The following is a 20727-nucleotide window of genomic DNA, read 5'->3' on the forward strand; positions in this document are numbered from 1 at the left end:
CCTTCTTCATAGCACTTTGAAACACAATGTGACCAAAACCCAAAGCCACAGAAAGAGAGTGACCCATTGTCATGAATTCTGACTTGTCCTTGCAAAAACACTTGTCAAGTCACGCAGCACTAAATGGAAACTTTGACTTTACAGATAATGCAAAATTAAGTCTGCATTAATTTTTCTTTTAAAAAGACATACAACTGTAAACTCTAACCTGTGCTTGCTAATTGTCAGTCACATTAAAAATACCTACTGAAGACTTAATAGGATTAAACATAAACCATATACGAATGAGAATCATAAAAATACCTGTCCCTCAGACATGATTGTTTGAAATACCACCTTCAAAACTAGCCTTATTTATAACTACTTGATTTTACATCAAAGAATAGGAACTTGAGACTTTGCAATCAGTGCTGCTTGCAGTGTTACTGTAAAATTACATCCATACCCAGTGAGAAATATCATAATCAGTTCCCCTTGCGAATAACTTGGAATCTGTCTGGCCCAATTAAATAACTGTAAGACCATTCTGAAAGACATACTCTCCCCAGAGCATTGCAGAAATATAAAATGAGCCAAGTGAATTAGCCACTGTATGTAGGTGGCCTGCTCTCTGCCTGTAGGTATAATTTCAAGCATTTCTAAGATCGACTCAATCAACTCACCCACTTTGTGGCTAATAACTGTAACAAATAACATTTTCTTTCTAGGTAAGTTTTGCCTCATTTGTTTCAAAAGCGTGTACTGGATGTAGCAACTGTACAAGAACCATGATTTGTAATTATAAAGTAGAATATTAAGGCCTGGCTTCTTGCATAGGTACCACAACTGAAAAGAAAACAAAAGAATGTGGAAACAACATTCAGTTTGAGAATAGTAGCAATCATTGCTTAATGATGACTTAATGACATGGAAAAAGAATACACAAGGTTTTTTGTAATGGTGAAACATGAGAATTACCTTTGAACACATGTAGTTTTACAGAGTGAAGAAGTGGAATATATCCATAAATAATCACGGAACAAGGGATCAAATTAGTGCTAATGCCAACATTCATATCCTATTTTCGGGCAGGAAATGGAAGTTTGGAGTTATCAGAACAGGGGCCTTAAACATTTCTGACTTATCTCCAAAAAATACTGCAAAGCATTCAACTGACCACATGATGTAGTAGTAATCCATTCTTTCCCTACCATTACTTATGCTGTGATTGAAACCAACTCTGCAAAATGCCTTATTTTTATCACTGTAAGTTATTTGAATATGTCAGGCATTCAGTTACTTCCATTACAGAAACACGGTATTGAAGCACTTCTGGGGCTGTGATAAGAATTGTCATCCTCCCCTCATTTTATTAATAACTATATGAATGGACACAGTAGATATATATTACTACTCCAATGTTCATAGTTCTGTTTATATTTTGTTATATATTTTATTCTTTGGTACTAGAATGAAAAAGCATATACAAGAAGTGCATAACCAAATATAGTTGTTTCAGCAATTAGATGCATGAAAGTCAGAAAATTAAAATTCTAGTGTTCAAGTTTAGTATTAACCCAACTCACTTGTAATCATGTATGGAAAAGTGATTTCTAGACTACATCAATTGTACTTTTTTATTTGTCAAATTATAAGCAGAACTAGTAAGATAGTTCGACACTTGCCATTAGAAGAAGCTGTTTTAGATTGCCAGTAACATACAACTTGAAATATACCACCTTGAATATCTGCTTTAGGTTTATTTCTTTTCATGAGTACTCAGTAGATTTAGGTTATGAAAAAGAAGAGTGAGAAGTGACTTCATTGCAGCTTGTAAGTGCCTTCATGAAGAGAAAATGCCAAATAATAGAGAGCTCTTTAGTCTAACAGAATAAGTCATAGCAAGAACTAATAGCTGGTACATAAAACTAGGCAAACTCAAACAGGAAATAAATGTACATTTCTTTTAAACTGAGTAATTAATCTACAGAAAAAAAAAAAAAACAAAAAAAACCACAAAAAAACCACACTACCTAGGAAGTACTATGATTTCCATTTCTTAAAATAAAGTTTCTTCCAAGCAAGAGTTATATCTTTCTGGAACAAGCTTTCATTGCACAGTGTCATGACAAATGCCAGGGAAAATGTGTTACTTGATGACTTGAGATGTACAAGAATGTTGTATGCAAGTCCTGAGATACAAAGGCTGAGGACAATTCAGAAAATCACAAGCATCAATGGGAAGGCCCAAGCTGAATAAGGCAGCAACTAAAATCCATGAGATTCCAGTCAAAATTATCTGAATAAGAAAGTTGATACAAAGAATGCATAGATTTCCCTGGCTTTAGAAGGGAAACAAACTGACATACATGGCCCTACAAAATTGTCTTTTCTGTAGGTTGTGACAGTCTTAGACCCTTCCAATGTAAGCAGTTTGGTGAATGTACAGAGAGTCACTGGCATTTGCAAAGTCAAAATATCCAGCTCTCATGCTCTCTCTGAATATGTTGTGAGGATCTGTTTCTCTGATATTGCTGGAATCATCTTAGTTCTGAGGTCATACTCAGCCTTCCATGACTATTATTACTAACGCCTGAAAACAGTGAGAAATTATATTTTCTGAGCTTTTTTTGGTTAACTGCATTTTTTTTTTCTCTTCACAACAAAATCACTACAGTTCTCTTCTCACTGGCTGCAAATTCTCAGTTATTTACTCAGGATGTGCCTGGCATTTGAAAGCTCAGTTTTCAATGCTAATACATTTGTTTCTGATGGCAAGCACCAGTATAAATCAACTGTTCTACCTTCTAGGTAGATGCAATGTTTCAATGTGTCATGGAATGCAGCTTAGTTTTACATTCCCTTTAATCCATTTAATGCAATCAAACAGCATAGTAATGGAAATTCTTTTCAGGTGCAAAGGAAGTTGCCATACATCTGTTCATTCTCTTCAATACTCACTGTATTGAACTATCTTTTACCCTCAGGATGCGCCTAAACTTCTGCTTAAAAACCTTTTCAGATGGTAGCCTGAATCAGTAATAATTCAGAATTCTGTATAATTGTGTAATATGTGCAGTAACCATAAGGTACAGCTAAAAAAATCTTGAGGTGGTATATACACAGTAAGCTTGCTAGATGGCTACAAGTTGAACTTTTGTAACAGTTGCTCCATAGACAGCTCAGAAAAGTGCTACTGTTATTAGCAATACAATCACAAAATTATTGTATTTGCATTCATAACAGGTTATCAAGTACTTGAATATATTCTCTTTGAAATTGTTGAGGTGTTATGATGAAAGACAGAAGGAAAACATGTGCATGAATGCTCGTAGGGATAGGGAAAGAAGCAAACAGGCACAAGAAGTAACAGAATGAGTAAAAATATATGTCCATACCACCATCATATTTTGAGGGTCATTTCACTGTCCCTGTCAGATTTAGTCCTGGATAGATCTGAATTTTTTTTACCCTTTTCTTGCTATTAGACAATGAGATAGAACATTTTTTTTTTTTTTTTTTTTTTCTATTGGGCTGTTCTGATCTTTTTCTCCCTTATTAGCAGTGCACTTTTAAATTGCATAGCAATTTCCAACCAGAATTTTTTTGTTTGACTTTATTCTTATTTTACCAACTTCTAGTTTATGCTGCTTTCTGGTAGAATTAAAATGCTTCTAGAACTCATGCTTTGCCAACAAATAGAGAGATAGTCAGTTTCACTACTTCACCCAATAGAAAAAATCATATGTTCCTTGTCATGTGAATGCAAAATTACTGTGTAAAACAAATTCACCAGTTGTTTTGATTGGTAGTAAATCTTTCATTAAAAAGCAGATATAAAATTCACTCACATAAAAATTTACATATTTACATACTACCATTGACTTCATGTATCTTAACAACAGAGATAAAAAAGGTTTTTTCCAATACATCTTTCAGTTTTTTAATCTTTATTTCCCACATGAGTATCAACATACAATATAATCCATCAGTTGATGTTCTATCATTACCTTCTAATAGCTGGTGTAGCTTAATTTTAATGCACAATATAATAACAATGCAATAAACATCCTTTCCTTGGTAAATAAACATTCTTTGAAGACCAGCTAGATGTTCTTAAAAGTTATATTTACAGCAATGTTTACCTGTTCATTAAAGAATATGCAAATTATAGACTACCTGGACTTTTAATTAATACCTGAAATTAAGATTGAATGGAAGTCTCTGTGCCATACGGATACATCAGCACAGTTGATGATAGGTTAGAAATCTCATATATAGTCTACCAGATAGCATAAATCTGCATACTGACAAAATGATCAACGTCTTCTCAGACTATATACTACTGGTTATTGCTCATTGTGGTATATGGAGCTGCAATTAGAGGAATCATTGATAATATTTGGAAAATGTCCAGATGGTGGTGACATCACTTTCAAGATAAAAATTCCTACAATGTTTTCTTTCAGTAGCAACATTTGTTTTATCTTCAAGAACAAATATTTTAAGCAAAAATACTGGAAAGATAATGGAGGCCCATAATTTTTAATAAACTTGCCCTTGATTTGAAACTATGGAATACCTAAATCACATTCAATACCACTGCATTTTTACTGAACCTATTCTATGACATGCAAGTTCATATAGTTAATAATAATGCAATTAATCAATGAATCAAAGCTAAACAAACTTTTCTGTTGGATACCTATCAACAAGTATTTATTTTTAGGGAAGTTTTTCTCACCACTCCCAGATATAGTCTTATCATCCTTGTGTAATCCTGGCATTCCTGCCAACAGCTTTGTTGAGATCTGGAAGTAACAACCCAAGCTGCACACCAAGTTCTTTCAATAGTTTGCAAACTTCTTCACATTTGTCTGGCTGGCTATCTTTCAAAACTTTCCTCTTGAGGAGCAGAAGAGACAGACTTGCCTAAGGCTATTGCTGCCTTCTACCAGAATTACAGCGCTGTAGAGACAATGGCCCAGGCTATTTCTGGTTGTGGTTAGTGCCAAGTTTTTCTTGACAACTCTGCTCCACACTGACAATGCAAATTACTGATGCTCTTCTTTCCAGCCACTTTTTCTTCCTTTTTTTGCACCTCAAACTGATGATTATAGCAGGTTCAGAGATTTTTGTTGCTTACTCTCTTCCTCGTCTGCAGGAACAAGACTGTCAACAAGCTGACCCTCTGATCTTTTAGCTGATAATCACTATGTCAGTTTAGTTTGCTTTTAGACAGTGCTATCACATTGAATTAGCATTCTCCTTAGAGAAACTTGTCATTTTCAGTTCTGCCATATAAGAGGTTTGAAGGCCATTAAATTGTAGGTGTTTTTAAAAAGAGAGCTAAGGTAAGTTTTGCAGCCATTCTCACTGGAACTCCTGAGGAAGAGCAAAATCATTAAGTAATTATATGCTTAAAGACCCTCTAAAATGTATTACTTTAGAACTTCAAGTCAACTAGCAGTTTTTTTTCCAATCGTGCTCCTTGATGTTTCTAGCCTACTTCCAGAATATGGGACCGTACTTTAAATTCTATTATATTTAATAGTCACAGTAGGAGCCCAAACTCAACATCCTTATTTTTTTGCAAACATTTGAGTATGCAAGTGGGAATTTTAGCACACAAGTCACAGTCTGTACCACATAGACAACCAACAGAAGCCACTCAGCAATCAAGTGAAAGCATGGACATTTTCAAAGGACCCTCTCTTTCGTTGCCATAATTCTAGGTCTTGAAGACCAGAAGATAAATCCCTAGAGAAGACAAAAGAAAAACTACAACATAGTATTTATGAAGCATCTATATGATAGTCTCTCTATATAAAAGCATCTGTATTATTTACATAAATATGTCACAGAGTTTACAAGAAAAAGAAATATAATCTCTCAAAGCAACAAATACAAATAATTTGATTCTAGATGAGGAAAATACATTATTTATACAATATTTGTAATGCCTGTATATAGGAGTTGACTGTGTCCCTATGTATTATCATCAGTTATCTCTCCTGTTAACAGCAAGGAGGAAGTTCATTATCTAAAATCCTATGTATTACTGCACAAGAAGACATGAAACATAATGCAAATTTAATACTACTGATGAAAATTGTGAAGTAAAGAAAAAAGTTAAATAGATAAAATTTGTTGTATTTGGCTTAGTCCATGTTTCTTGTCTTAACTGTTTCTTTACTACCATTAACAGATGAGAGATACTATGATTTATAGTTTTTAAAATGTTGATAATGTATTCTTCTTCGGTAATCTAGCAGTGAAAATTAGATGTTTGGAAATTAATTTCAATTTAATATACAATTTCAGATCAATAAGGGAAAATGTCACAGATTCTGAATATATGATAGTCAAGAGAGGACAAAGACTAGAGATTAATTGACAGACATAGCTTGTCTTAAATCTAATTAACCCCTTGCTTAATTCTTCACTAAAGAATGCTTTAAGCTTTAAGTGGATGATAAAATAATAGGACAGTAAAAATCCTTAATTAAGTACATATAATTCCTTAGGCTATAAAACAGCTTTATCTTTAGGAAATTATATTATTGGTATCTATCTCTTCATTGCATGTAAAACTGATAAACTGAATGCTTTTTATACCTAAAAAACCCAAAACCTTTACTAAAAAAAAAAATAAATTCCCCCATCAGAAATTAATTTCTCACTTTAACTGTATCTGGATGCAAAACAATGCCTTCTGCTTCTATAAAAAATATAAGTAGAAATTATTTCAAAAGAACCTGAAAACAAACAAACAAAAAAAAAGCATTGGATCAACACAATAATTTTTGAAAAAATAAGACATTCTCAACAGTCATCTAAAGAGCTAATAAAGTTGGGTTCTACAAGCAAAAGGCATGCCTGATTTTTGGCTGACTGTGGTCAGAGGAATGATGTTTTTTGTTTGTTTTCTTTAATCCAGACCATTTAACTAAATAAATTATAGTCACATGGAAAAAGGACCAGAGCACTGGAGAAGTAAGTAGACCCGTGAATAACAAATGCCTGAAGTAATTTCCCCCATTAGATGTTTGGATGTATTAGAAGTACTGTGAAAGTCAGCAATTCTACATCTGGCTTTCAAAGTGTCTTTGGTAAGTGTGTTTTGTGCTATGTAGGCAACATCTAACCAATATTACTCACAGCAGGCTAAGCTTTTATTTTCCATTTGTTCCCTATTCTGTAGCTCATGCAGGCATTCAGCAGGACTTGATCCTGAACACTTATTGGTGTTCTGACTTCAGAAGCACAAGCCATCAAAACGTCTGTGGGCAATTTTGTTCTGAAACCACTAGTCCCAGTACATCTATTTGTTTTTTTATAATGATGTGAAAAAAACTCAAAATACTAGGGACAAAGGAAACAATTTTGCTAAAACTTTCATATAAATACTCTAAATGGATGAATAGTACAAGCACTTGATCAAATAGCTACTAAACAGAAGTAAACACAAACCTACTGTTTTCAGAAGAATCAGAAGTAATAATGTTTTCTTGGTTTAGATAATCTCTTTTGAGACAGCTAAACATTCTCATTATGGTTGACAGAAACATACTATGCACTGGAGCCTCTTACAATACTTCAGTTAAGATTAGAGGAAAATTTTCGCTTCCTAATAGAAAGTGTATTCTTCTACAAGTTTGGTTGGTTTTGTTTGCTTGGATTTGTTTGTTTGCTTGTGGGGTTTTTTTTGTTTTGTTTTTTTTTTTTTTTATAAAGAGGCTTACAAATTAATTTATTTCCTGGTTATGAGTCACAATGTGCATTTTAGATGTCCTTACCTGTAGGAGGGTCTAGATCTCTTTTTATGGACTTCAGCTGTGAATAACAAACATGTCACACACAGATTCCTTCAATAAAAGATAAAGTCTGTAATCATCACTTCCCTCAACTCATGTACAAGGTTTCTAAATCAAGAGTTTTTATTTAATCCCAGCATCATGTTGTATTTTATTTCAGCAGGCTTCCACTTATAATGATCGTCAATGTCACATTGACCTTCTCTGTCTCTACTTTCCTATGGCTCTACCATGGGAGAAAGAAATCCTATATTATTAATAGACTATTTTGAAATACTCTGCACATCTATCTTGGAATCACACAAAGTCAATATTCAATGATATATGCTGCCCTATCTGTCATTTTTAATCACAAACTGTACACTTCCTGTAATAGTTATTGTAATACTGAATGAATCATGCCACTTTGATAATAATAAGGCTTACAATGCATGTAAAATAGATGAGAATTTCCCCTGAATTTTAATGATTGGTGTATTTTAATAGACTGTCATTCTGACATGTTGCCGGCTTTGTGGTAGTAGAGGGAGTTATCACTAGACCTATACAGTTTTAATTTAAAGGAGCTTAAGATAACCAGAAGCAGACCAACGATTTAAAAAAAAAATCAAGTTGTCAAACTGACAAACTGTATCAGGATATTGTAAGCTAAAACTGATTCCTTGTGATAGAATTTTTTAGATAATTTAACATCTGAAAGAGAATGACAACTTTCAGGAACCAACAGACATGATAGTTTTCTTTGACCAACTATCTTTTTTTTTGTGGCATGTGGGGTGATGTTTTGTCCCTTCTGTCTTAAGCTCTTTAAAAGTAACAAAAAAAACCCAACACAACCAAAAACTCAAAACCCACCCACAAATGCCAAGAAGCATGCCTAGTACAACAATCAATATGATCAATATGATATATTTATAATAAATCATATGAAGCCAATTTTACTTAAGACACCCTTAACATTTCCTAATGATAGAATAGAATAGAATAGAATAGAATAGAATAGAATAGAATAGAATAGAATAGAATAGAATAGAATAACAATTTTATTTGGAAGTGACATACAATGATCATTTAGTCCAACTGCCCACCCAATTCAGGGTTCACCAAAAGTTAAAGCATGTTGTTAAGGGCATTGTCTAAATGTCTCTTAAACACTGACAGGCTTGGGGTATCGACCACCTCTCTAGGAAGCCTGTTCCAGTGTCTGATCACCCTCTTGGTAAAGAAATGTTTCCTAATATCAAGTCTGAACCTCCCACTGATGTAGATTTGAACCATTCCCACATATCCTGTCACTGGATACCAGGGAGAATATCTCAGCACCTCCCTCTCCACATCCCCTCCTCAGGAAGCTGCAGAGAGCAATGAGGTCATCCTTCAGTCTCCTTTCCTCCAAACGAGACATGCCCAAAGTCCTTAGCTGCTCCTTATAGGACACCTTCCAGCCCTTTCACCAGCTTTATTGCCCTCCTCTGGATGCATTCAAGGATCTTCAGATTCTTTGTAAACTGGGGGTCCCATAACTGCACACAGTGCTCAAGGTGAGGCCACACCTATGCAGAATACAGAGAGATAATCACATCTTTTGACCAGTTGGTTGTACTGTGTCTGATGTACCCCAGGATGTGGTTTGCCCATCCTGGCTGCCAGGGCGCACTGCTAACTCATACTGAGCCTGCTGTTGATGTTACAAAACTGGAATAAAGTTAACCACAAGAAGAGAAGTATAAGCAAATTATAAACTCACATTGGGGGTTACATAAGGAAAAGGCCATATGCATTTAGAACACAGTACAATTATTTCTATTTGGTTAGAGATAATCATGAACTTTTAAATTCTATCCACATATCTTAAATAGTGTTTGGGTTTGTGGTTTTTTTTTTTGTGTTTTTTTTTTTTTTTATGCAAAATACATAAAAGATATTGTAAGAAGGGAAAAAATTTAAAATTTCTTAGTAGAAAAAAAGAAAATCAGTTGAAATCATATTTTTTAAAATATTCTATTTACCTCATACATTTTGTTAATGAGTATCTGCCTATGAAAGAAACTGTTTTATCCCCACTTTTTAGGAGAAAATTCGGGATACAGCTTAAAAAGATAGGTAGGGAGAGGGGAAAGGAAGCACTTCTTCCCTTTCTTAAAAATAAAACTAGTGAAAATAATGCTAAAAACTTATTTGCAACAACAAAGAGTGGTTTACATTTCCAATATATTTTACCAGAGTTTGAGTTTAATATAATGTTCCCTCCTTCCCTCTGGCTTCAAGAGTTCCAGTTCCAGTCTTCATAATCATGAAAATGAAGAAATTGGATTGTGAATTCATAATTCATCAAAGAAGATACAAGTATTTGCCTCCATTCTAATTAAGAGTTTTTGACTAGACATACACTTTAGTGATTTGTAAAGCAAGGACCAGCCAAATCTGGCTTAGGATCATGGATATGTTCAATGTAAATATACAGAACCTATGGTATTTTGCTACTAATGTTAAGCATGGATCTTTCCAGCTCATATGGTAGTTTTCTTCCACATGCGAACTACAGTTTCTGAACAAGTTGCAGCTATGAGGTGATATATTAAATCTGCAAAAAAGTTTTCATATATATATATATATATTTTACATTAAGTAGATACAATAAAACGCTTTTTAGATGCAATTCTAGTTTATTATTGTAAGTTTGGGGTAATGAAGCTTTTTTTGTCTAATAGTTTAAAATCTCAGTATTTATATGTGGTTTAATACTCTAAATTCCTTATAAATAAGACTAAGAGAAGGATGATAACAGCATGATATCTGATACTAAGTCACTATCCTTGCTAGCTGCAGGGCTAGTGAGTCAGATCTAATAAATTAAACTATGAAGCCAAAAACTGATAAACCTTCAGGATAAAAAAAAATTCTTTCAGAGTTGAAAACATGAGATATTGTGAGCCAATAGCAATCACACTATAGAGTTCAGTGATTAAAGCAAAATTCCTAGAAGTCTGAAATTATGAGATATTCAGTATCAGGAAAGAAAGAGAAGGGGAAAAGTTTATAGAGAAGTATATTCATTAAAGAGCATGGTCAAACATGCATTTGATCAATGCCATATGCTCAAATAGAAATACGTTTATATGTTTGCACGTTTAAAGGGGAAAAAAAACCCCAACACTTTATTTTGAGTTATGTTAATTAGTCTCCTATAACATCATAATTTTATTTGTGCCTTACTTAAAATCCTTTCATTTCAGAAGGATATAAAATGCATTTCAGTCTCAAGCACTGGTGAGGGCAGAAATCCTTGTTTCAGCTGAGCTGTGTTGTAACCGTCCCTAAATAGTCATCCAGGTTTGCTCTTGCTTTGCTCCACGGCCATGGTCCCAGAGTACCCACAGTGAAAATACACACAATTGCTCTTAATTTTGGAGCAGCTGAGCTAGCTGCCTCCAACACCCAGGCACAGTCCATACGGTCTGTACAGCCCACCACTGCATGGTCCCTTTCGGAAAGCCAGCAGGGAGCTGCTTTGCACCAGCTTGACTCATTCTGGAGTCCAACAGCACCATCCACCTGCACAAACACACCAAGCACACTGTGAGTATCACCTGATCTAACGTAGTATGAAGCAGGAAATAGTCTCCTCAGGCTTTTTACCTCAGAATTGTTCTCTCCGTGTTGTTTAATTTAGGGTTCAAGTAAAGATTTGGGAGCTTGAAGAAAAGTGGTCTATAAAACTATACTAGTTTACTACCCACAGCTGTAAGGATATGGTGTTCATCGTGTTTAATGACAGGATTAAAATTACATCCTGAAATATTTAAGGATAGATGTAAAGAAAGCTGATACAGCTGAACTCAGCAGACCATCTCAGTAAAAAGCTACGTGATTTTGACTGCAAATAATTTCTCTGCACATTTGCCACATTAAGAGTGAGGAGAGGATTAGAGATGAAAATTTAGATTGAGGATTACCAGAGGTTTTGATATATATTTCAGGAGTATATGACCAAGATAGAAGAACTGGCACCTAAATAAAAGTTTCTGCAAGTAAGTATTCATGCTATTTGTGCTGTCATTGTACTGCAAGAAAGCTTGTCAAAGCAGTGAACACCAGTATAGGGTGTTTACTTTATAAAGTAAGCACCTGTAACCAGTTCAGATGAATAGCTTTTGAGGCTCAATTATTTAAATCTCTACTGATTATATTAACAGTGTTCTATGTCTTAATTTCAATGGAATCCTAATCCTGTCATCACTTATACCCAATGATTTGTTAGTTAATGGTTGTTTTTTTCCCAAACAGTTACAGAGAAAGGGGCTCATGGTGGTTCATTGTTGGGTATGCTAGAGAATAGAAGCACAAAGGAAAAAGTAATTACTGAGGAGTTTTTCAGAAGTAAGAGGGGAGCTGCTATAACAACTGTTTAATTTTTATAGTATTTTTTAAAATTTCATATGTAATCATATCCTAGCTATGATTAAGTTCACAGTTAGACAGAGGAAATGGGTAGGTTAATATACCAGAAAAGAGCTGTTATTATTTCACAGCATAGAGTCTTCAGAGTTAGGAAGGCAACTAAAAGTTTCTTGTATACAATGTTTTATATTGTATTTTTCCACATCGATGAATCCTCTTGATGTGAGGGGGTGAGCACATAGAAAGGGAGCCCCAGTGTTGCCTTTAAAATGGCAGGGATAATGTGGCTATTTCATTAATTCCTCTTAGTCAAAAAGGTGAGAAAAACCTTAAAGAATAATTTTATTCCGCAAAGTTTGTTTATTTGGGAATTTAAAAATTATTTCTTATATTTAGCACATTAGTTTGTAAGTAAGAAATAAAAACATACCCTAAAAACATTTCCCCATGTTTAGAATTAAATCAAATTTATAAACTATGGTATTCATTAACAATTCCAGCTAAAATTTATAGAAAATATAGAATGGGTGCAAAAAGTTTGTATAGAACCTTGACACTATAACCCATACAGATTCTTCCTCCAAATTTTCTTCTGAATTTATATATTCTTTAATTAAAAGCTTTGTTAGAACTCTATTAGTTTACTATAAAATATCTAGCTCTTTAGGCATATGGTTTTTAATCTGTTTGTTTTAGCAGTATAAATAAAAGAAGCTCTTACTCCACTCCATCCACTGGGAATGTTTCATAGTTTACTCCAGTATTTATTTTAACTAAATTTTCTGGAGAGAAAAGGAGGTCAGATATCAATGCTCTTCCTGTAGAACAGAAAGAAAATATGCAAATTAATTTAAACTATTAACCAACAGAACCAGCAATGTGTGACCATTATTTATATGCCTAAATAATATTCATAATTTTTTACTACTTGTGTAACATTCTAGGCCAAGGTATTTTAGAACGGTAAGAAAAACCTATTACAGGTAAAGTCTGTTATGTCATGGGATTTTACTGTAATTTTGCTTTATTTTTGTTATTGTAACTTACCTTTTTCACTCTACATTACTGGCTTATAAAGTAGGTAAGTTAATGATCTCACATCCGCCAGAAAATTCCCTTCTAAATACGATATACTTTCCTCAGTTTCAAAGCTTCTTCTCCTTCCTTTCTTAGATTCCTTTTATCTGACTGTCCTGATGCCCTGCATACATAACCAGTTGTGGTTAATATTTACCAATGAGAATCTTTCTCAAAAGCATCAGGTTTTTAGCATTAAAAACTGATTTTGTCAGCTCAGAGGAGATGAACTTGCAGGTTCTTGTGGGACTCCCAATCCTATGCTGTAAAATGCCCTTAAAATGTAGAAAATATTTATCCTTTCAGCAACCCCTTAAAACCACTGAATTATTTGAATTCAAAAATAAATCTGAGGTTCTTCGATTAGAACAGAAAACTTAAGTAGTTTATTTAAAGGCACGATTTTTAAAGGAGAGAAAAATAAATGTTCTTTAAAATAGTTTTATCTTTTCCAGGTTTGATTTTAATGTATTTTTTTCATTCCCTTCAGCTAGCAAATCTTTATTAATGCTAAATCCCAAAACAGGTGAGAGTTCCTTAAAACTAAAATGCAAATATTTTTCCAAGCTTTGTTCTTAGACTCAAAACAAGCTCCACTTACTTGTTATCTTTTCTAAGGCATTTCTACAGAGTTTAAATTCATCCCAATTTCTGAAACTTTCATTCATAGTAAGCTAAATACTTCCTCCCCTACCCCCCCCATTTTTTAGCAGATAGAGTTTTCTTTATGCGGTTTTAATCCCTGTTGTAAAAAAAGAATCTTCAAAATGTTTCTGCCTATGAATTGTTTCATGTGGTTAATTGCAAAGCAATCGGTTAATCCCATCTGAAAGTGATTCACTCAGGAAGGAAGCTTCAGAATTTATCAGAAATTCATAAAACCACAATAAAAGAACACAAGAAACACCAGAAAAGGTCAGTATTTTTATTTTACAAACTGTGCACTTATGAGATAATAATAGAAACCATAATGTTGAAAAGTTTGTAAACAAGTGCATATGGAGACAGATGGGTTAGGAAAAAATTCCTATCAGTTTTGTTTGAGCTAGCAATATCAAACCATCATTACTTCAGCTTCAGCTGAGAGAATTTCCTAAACTTAATGTTTCCTATTATGTTATTTTATATAAACTGTGCTAGGAACAATATTGGAAATGTAAAAGAACCCACCACAGCAAAAAAAACAGTTTTACTGAAGCTTGTAGTGATTTTATACTGTCAAGAAAAGGCTTTCCTTCATTCATTTTTAATATTTTTTCTGTTAAAACTAATCATTGTTTCAAGAGATAGTGAAATAATTAACAAAGGATAATTAACAAAAAGAATATGTCAATCAAAAAAAGGGGAATTAATTTTGTGTTATACTATGTAAACTTTTTCAACATTTCAACAAATTATTATTTTATTCTATATTAATCTTTTTAACAGCTCCTTAAAATATGCTAAACTACTTTGATACTGCTGGTTAAGAAGGGAGGGAGGAGAAATGACACATCATTTTTACTGATTTATTTCAGAGGCATTTATAACAGAAAATTATTCCCCCAAAAAAAGGAAACTTAAATATATATTTTAGAATGCAAACCTTTGCTGTAAAGCATACAGAAATGTACAGATTTGTAAATATTGCTAGAGATAAATTTTCTCTCAAAACCGGATATATGTTGTCAGTTCTAAACATTTTTGTCTAGAGAAAGTTAAAGTTAGCAACTTTATACTTTTATAGTAAATTATATTGGTTCAGAAAATGTGTTTGAAAGGGTGGATCACAATAGATTATGCTTCGCTTTGCTGACTGTTTATTGTGTCAACTCTTTTTGAAAGCTCTGCTAGTGGTTTTCTTTCTTTTAAAGATTCAACATTTTTAAGGCTTATAACACTACATATCTACACTTCATCCATCATCCTTGAAAAACGAAATGAATGCCTGCATTTTGGAGTAGTCAATTCAGAGTGAAATACGTTGCAGTTTGGACATGAGATACGTTATTTTCTGTTTTCTACACTTCACACGCTTCTTAACTACTTAATAGGTCTTAACTACTACTTATAAAACAGTGTTATATTACCTTCTATTGAACCATTTTTCAAATAAAGTTGAAATCTTGATTTCACAGAAGTATAATTATCTTGGAGTATTCCTGAAGCTATTTGGGGCATAATGAAACACCCAGGATTACAAACATCAAAAATTATCAGCTACACTAAAATATTGATAATTTAACTATCTTCATCTAGTCAACATGATATTGCTCAGGCTCCTTTGCCTAAACTAGGCTATTATGGAAAAGTATGCTATTTATAAGGACTCTCCTTTGTGGTTATAGTTTATAGCTTTTCTGTATATTTCAATCTGCAACACACATATAATTATTTCAGAAAATTTATTACAGGAATTTGGATATACGGTCTCTGGATTTAACATACACACACATATATATATATTTTTGTCCATATAAAACTCCGGAACAAAAAATCAAAAAATATCCTTAATTATTCTAAATATGTCAAATATATGTATTATTGATTGAACTGTACTAAGGAGAATGCAACAGAGTCTGAAAAAGAACAAAACCATTCTATGAACTGCAGCAAACAAGTAAAAAAAGAGTACAAATAACATGAAATGGAAAGATTTGGCATAATCTGCATCAAGATGCAGAGCAAGGAATGTAACTTTTTGGAAAAGGAGTTAATCTGTTAAGAATGGGTTTGATTTAAAATCCTACTCTAGAATGTAGGACATTATATTTAAATACATTTAAAGAAAAGAGCAAACTTAACACTTAAAATAATGTCTGTAAATGGGATTCCAAATTGGTATGGTTGGTTGTGTGTAGTTGTACATTTGTACATCATTTCAACAAATGTCTTCATGATGTTATCCTCACTGATAAAATAATTTCAATATTACAAAGACAAATTTCATGTGGCTCATAGTACATCAGAATTATCAGTTATTGTAATTAAAATCTCTACCAAATAGATACATGACAAGGCTAGCTTACACATAAGCCAACTTTTTTGAGAGTGAAAGGGAGTGAAATTTGAGTTTCTTTATATGTAGGTATGATCCTAGTCAATTAACGATAGTTACTTTCAAGAATCAAGAAGTAAAATCAAAAGGAAACCAAATAAATATATTTAATAAATAACAAATTTAGATGAAAACAGATAAGATTACAAGACATTCCCTATCAGATTTGAAAGTCTCACGCAAAATTTTTAAAATATCAAAATAATTAAAGTAAACTTTAGTTTGGACAACTCATTGCAAGCATCTCAAGCATCTCAACACTACCAACATCAATATGTGAAGATACTTTCATTTTCATAACTGAAGGCAGGCAAACTGTGGCAATTATTTAGGTCAAAATTACCATTATATTCTTTTAATTTTCTCGGGTAATGGTTTAATCAAACTGCTCAGGTTCCTCAGGATTTTTTTTTATTATTATTATTTTAACAGAAAAAACATGCAGATTTAATATAAACACCTTCATTTATATTACAAGTGCATTTTTAGAACAAAATTTTATTAGCCATGTGATAACATCTGAAAAGGTAGGTGCTATCACATACCTCATTGCCTTAACATATGGTAAAACAGCAACTGCAAGAAATTTCAAGGAAAGAAACTTGGCAGCATGGGAAATATAGCCTCCAGACCGACAAGGGCGAGAGGTTAATTGCTCACTGTGACAATCCATGTTCATTGCACTGCTAAGCACTTGCTCTGTTGCCTTCTAGAAAATGTAAATTTCTAGAGCCTATATATTTCTTTAAAACAATTATGTAGATTCATATGTGCATACACACAACCAATTATATATAATAGACATTAGTCATAATTATAAATATAGTAGACATACATACTTATGTCTGTATAAATAAATATATGCACATGGCCGAGAACGAATACTTTCTCATTGTCCTTCAGGATGAAGCTAGAAAGAGAATATAACACTTAAATGAAACACAAGAAGGAATAAAACACAAGAAAAACATAATTGTGTGTGTCAGCCAGGGAATAAAATAGGAGATCAAGGACATGACGTTGCTTGAAAATACACAAGTAATTTTGTCTGCTTCCAGTAGTAATTACTCATAAGCTTATCTTATATGAGCATTAATGATACTATTCCTTCATTTTTGCTGTTCTCTAGTCATATTCATGATGATGACAGCACCATTCATTGGCAAGCAGCTTCCTAATTTTATTCCTGGGGAGAAAGGAAAGATGGGAGGAAAGAAAAGGACCACAAGTTTCAAAATCTTCAAAGCAAATTACTAGATATTCCTTTTGTCTGCTACAATTTAAAGTATATATGAAAAAGATGTACTGCATTTTTGTCTAAAATTAAACATTATGATAGAGTTTAGAATTGAGTCTATGAATGCTTTCAGTTGATAGCATATTTTAGTTAAATGTCACATGTTTTCTGATGTCTCTAGTGTCTAGTTTTATTACAGTGGAAGTCAACTACATCACAGATTGTGGTGCTTTCACCACATATATAAGTCTAATCTACATTTCCAAAAACATGTATAATGGCTTTGCAGTTCCCTTTAGAGAAGGAGATTTTCTGGACCAGATGTGATGACAAGATGATCAGAAAATTTTTGTATATATTTATGTGAATATGTACTCTCCCTTTTCAGAGACCTCATGAAAAGTTAATGCAAAGACTTTCTGAAGGTGAAATAGTATTTCCTGAAGAAGGAAGGCTGCTTTGAAGCCTGTCTCCGAATTTATCAAAATCGTTCATCAACATTTTACTTTATTTTAAAGTACTAACAATAGGTAATTAGTAAATATTTACAACAGAATATCACCAAAGCCATGTACCAGTTACAAAACACAGTTTCTAAGTCGTGTTCATTACTTTGTGGAAGTAGATTCATCTCTGCTGATTTTTATGAGTCAGTTATTGACATTGTAAATTAATGTGTATAATGCAGTGGAGGAAGCAATATTTACCTTGTTTTTGCTAGGTTAGATGATCCTGTCTCTCAGAATTCTGCATACTATCATTCCTTGTTTGGGGGTTCTAACATATTGGTCTCCCTTCTGATTGTAGCACAAACAATTATAAACGTATTAGTCACAAACACACTTTAATTTATAGTTAGTGATTTTTTGATTACCAAAAATGAAGCAGAAACAGTCTTTTTCCCTCTTCTATTCACCATACTCGATCACATATTTTTGTTAAGAAGTTCTCTATAAACAACTATGTGGTGAATAGAGTTAAACCTGGTTGGCGGCCGGTCACGAGTGGTGTCCGCCAGGGCTCGGTGTTGGGGCCACTCCTGTTTAACATCTTTATTGATGATGTAGACGAGGGGATCGAGGGCACCCTCAGTCAGTTTGCAGATGACACCAAGTTGGGTGGGAGTGTTGATCTGCTCGAGGGTAGGGAGGCTCTGCAGAGAGACCTGGACAGGCTGGAGCCATGGGCTGAGGCCAACTGGAGGAGTTTCCATAAGGCCAAATGCCGGGGGCTGCCCTTGGGCCACAACAACCCCCAGCAGCGCTACAGGCTTGGGGAGGAGTGGCTGGAGAGCTGCCAGTCAGAGAGGGACCTGGGGGTGTTGACTGACAGCTGGCTGAACAGGAGCCAGCAGTGTGCCCAGGGGGCCAAGAAGGCCAATGGCATCCTGGCTTGTGTCAGCAATAGCGTGGCCAGCAGGGACAGGGAAGGGATCTGAGCCCTGTACTCAGCACTGGTGAGGCCGCCCCTCGATTCCTGTGTTCAGTTTTGGGCCCCTCACTACAAAAAGGACATTGAATGACTCGAGCGTGTCCAGAGAAGGGCAACGGAGCTGGTGCAGGGTCTGGAGCACAGGTCGTACAAGGAGCGGCTGAGGGAACTGGGGGTGTTTAGTCTGGAGAAGAGGAGGCTGAGGAGAGACCTCATTGCCCTCTACAGCTACCTGAGAGGAGGTTGCAGAGAGCTGGGGATGAGTCTCTTTAATGAAGTAATAAGTGATAGGACAAGAGGTAATGGCCTCAAGTTGTGCCAGGGAAGGTTTAGACTGGATATTATGAAGCATTTCTTCACAGAAGGGGTTGTTAGGTGTTGGAATGGGCTGCCCAGGGAGGTAGTGGAGTCCCCATCCCTGGAGGTGTTTAAGAGTCGGGTTGACATAGCACTTCGGGATCTGGTGTAGTTGAGAACTGTCAGTGTTAGGTGGATGGTTGGACTGGATGATCTTCAAGGTCTTTTCCAACCTAGACAATTCTGTGATTCTGTGAACTGTGTAATTAGACATAATGAAGTAAAAGAAATTACATATGTAAATGTTTTTCATGAAACAGTTCAAGATAATATTAGCCCATTATACTGATTAGTTATATTAGTATTAAGAATAAAAATGCATTCTTTTCTTTCCAGAAGTAGTCCAAGAGCAAAGGAGCAAAACATTACAGGTTCTAGGTGTTGAAAGAGGAGTTATTATTTCAACGAGAGATGAAGAAATAAAAGTTACTTTGTTTTTTTCTTTCACCAATACATGCTGTCATTTCTTCAACCTATATGTCGACTCCAGATTTATTTCCGGCTATCTGGATTGCCAAGGCTTTGAACATGTATAACCACTGGCTACATGCATCATTGTTGCCACCAAGTCATAGATAAGGAATGTATAAAACTAGATTTCACTGGCAACATAAAGGTTTGCATGCAGTGTTTGAGAATATGTCCTTGCCCAAAACACTAGGAGAAAGACAACATGGGTCCATGGGGTGCTTTTCAGAAAGGATTTGCTGGACATAGGAAGTTCACTCAACACAGCCACTTTTGACTTCTCACAGATAAGAGCAAACCCTCTAAATATTCTCTAGCAGTGACTGTGAACATTTGCTAAATAGTTGAATGGCACAATACACAAATGCAAAAAAATCACATTTGTTAGTGCTGAATCCTTCCAGTATTTTTATCCAGACAAGTACAATTTCAACAGGTAAGCTACTGAGGTGAACTCTGAGGTAAACTAATCTCTACTCAGTCCCTTCCTCCAGGAACATATGCTTCTAATGTCATAATGAAAACTTCAGGCAAGACTGAGCTCCACGTTTATATTGGTGTCCAAAACCCTTCATATATGTGTGTAGAAAAATATATACTTACAGACTGTAGTATGAACTCACCAAGCCCATATGTTCACTAAGCAACACCATTTCATTTCAGCTTATTAAGCACAAAGTAGAGTTTTAGCACTGAAACAGTCTGAATCCCAACACGTTTTTTGCGGGAGAGCTGAGCACACACACGACCAGTGTGATCAAGCAATGCCCGTTTATTACAACTAAGAAAGCCCTTTTATAATGTTCTCCCACACACGTGAGTAACATGCAGTACAAGTCCTCAAGATTGGACAGTTAACTTAGCCCGCGCTTTAAACCTTCTTATGATTGGATAAAAAGTGCCACATCAGCCTTGCCAGGCTT

The sequence above is a fragment of the Athene noctua genome, chromosome 2 (assembly GCF_965140245.1).
Source record: "Athene noctua chromosome 2, bAthNoc1.hap1.1, whole genome shotgun sequence".
NCBI classification, from domain to species: Eukaryota; Metazoa; Chordata; class Aves; order Strigiformes; family Strigidae; genus Athene; species Athene noctua.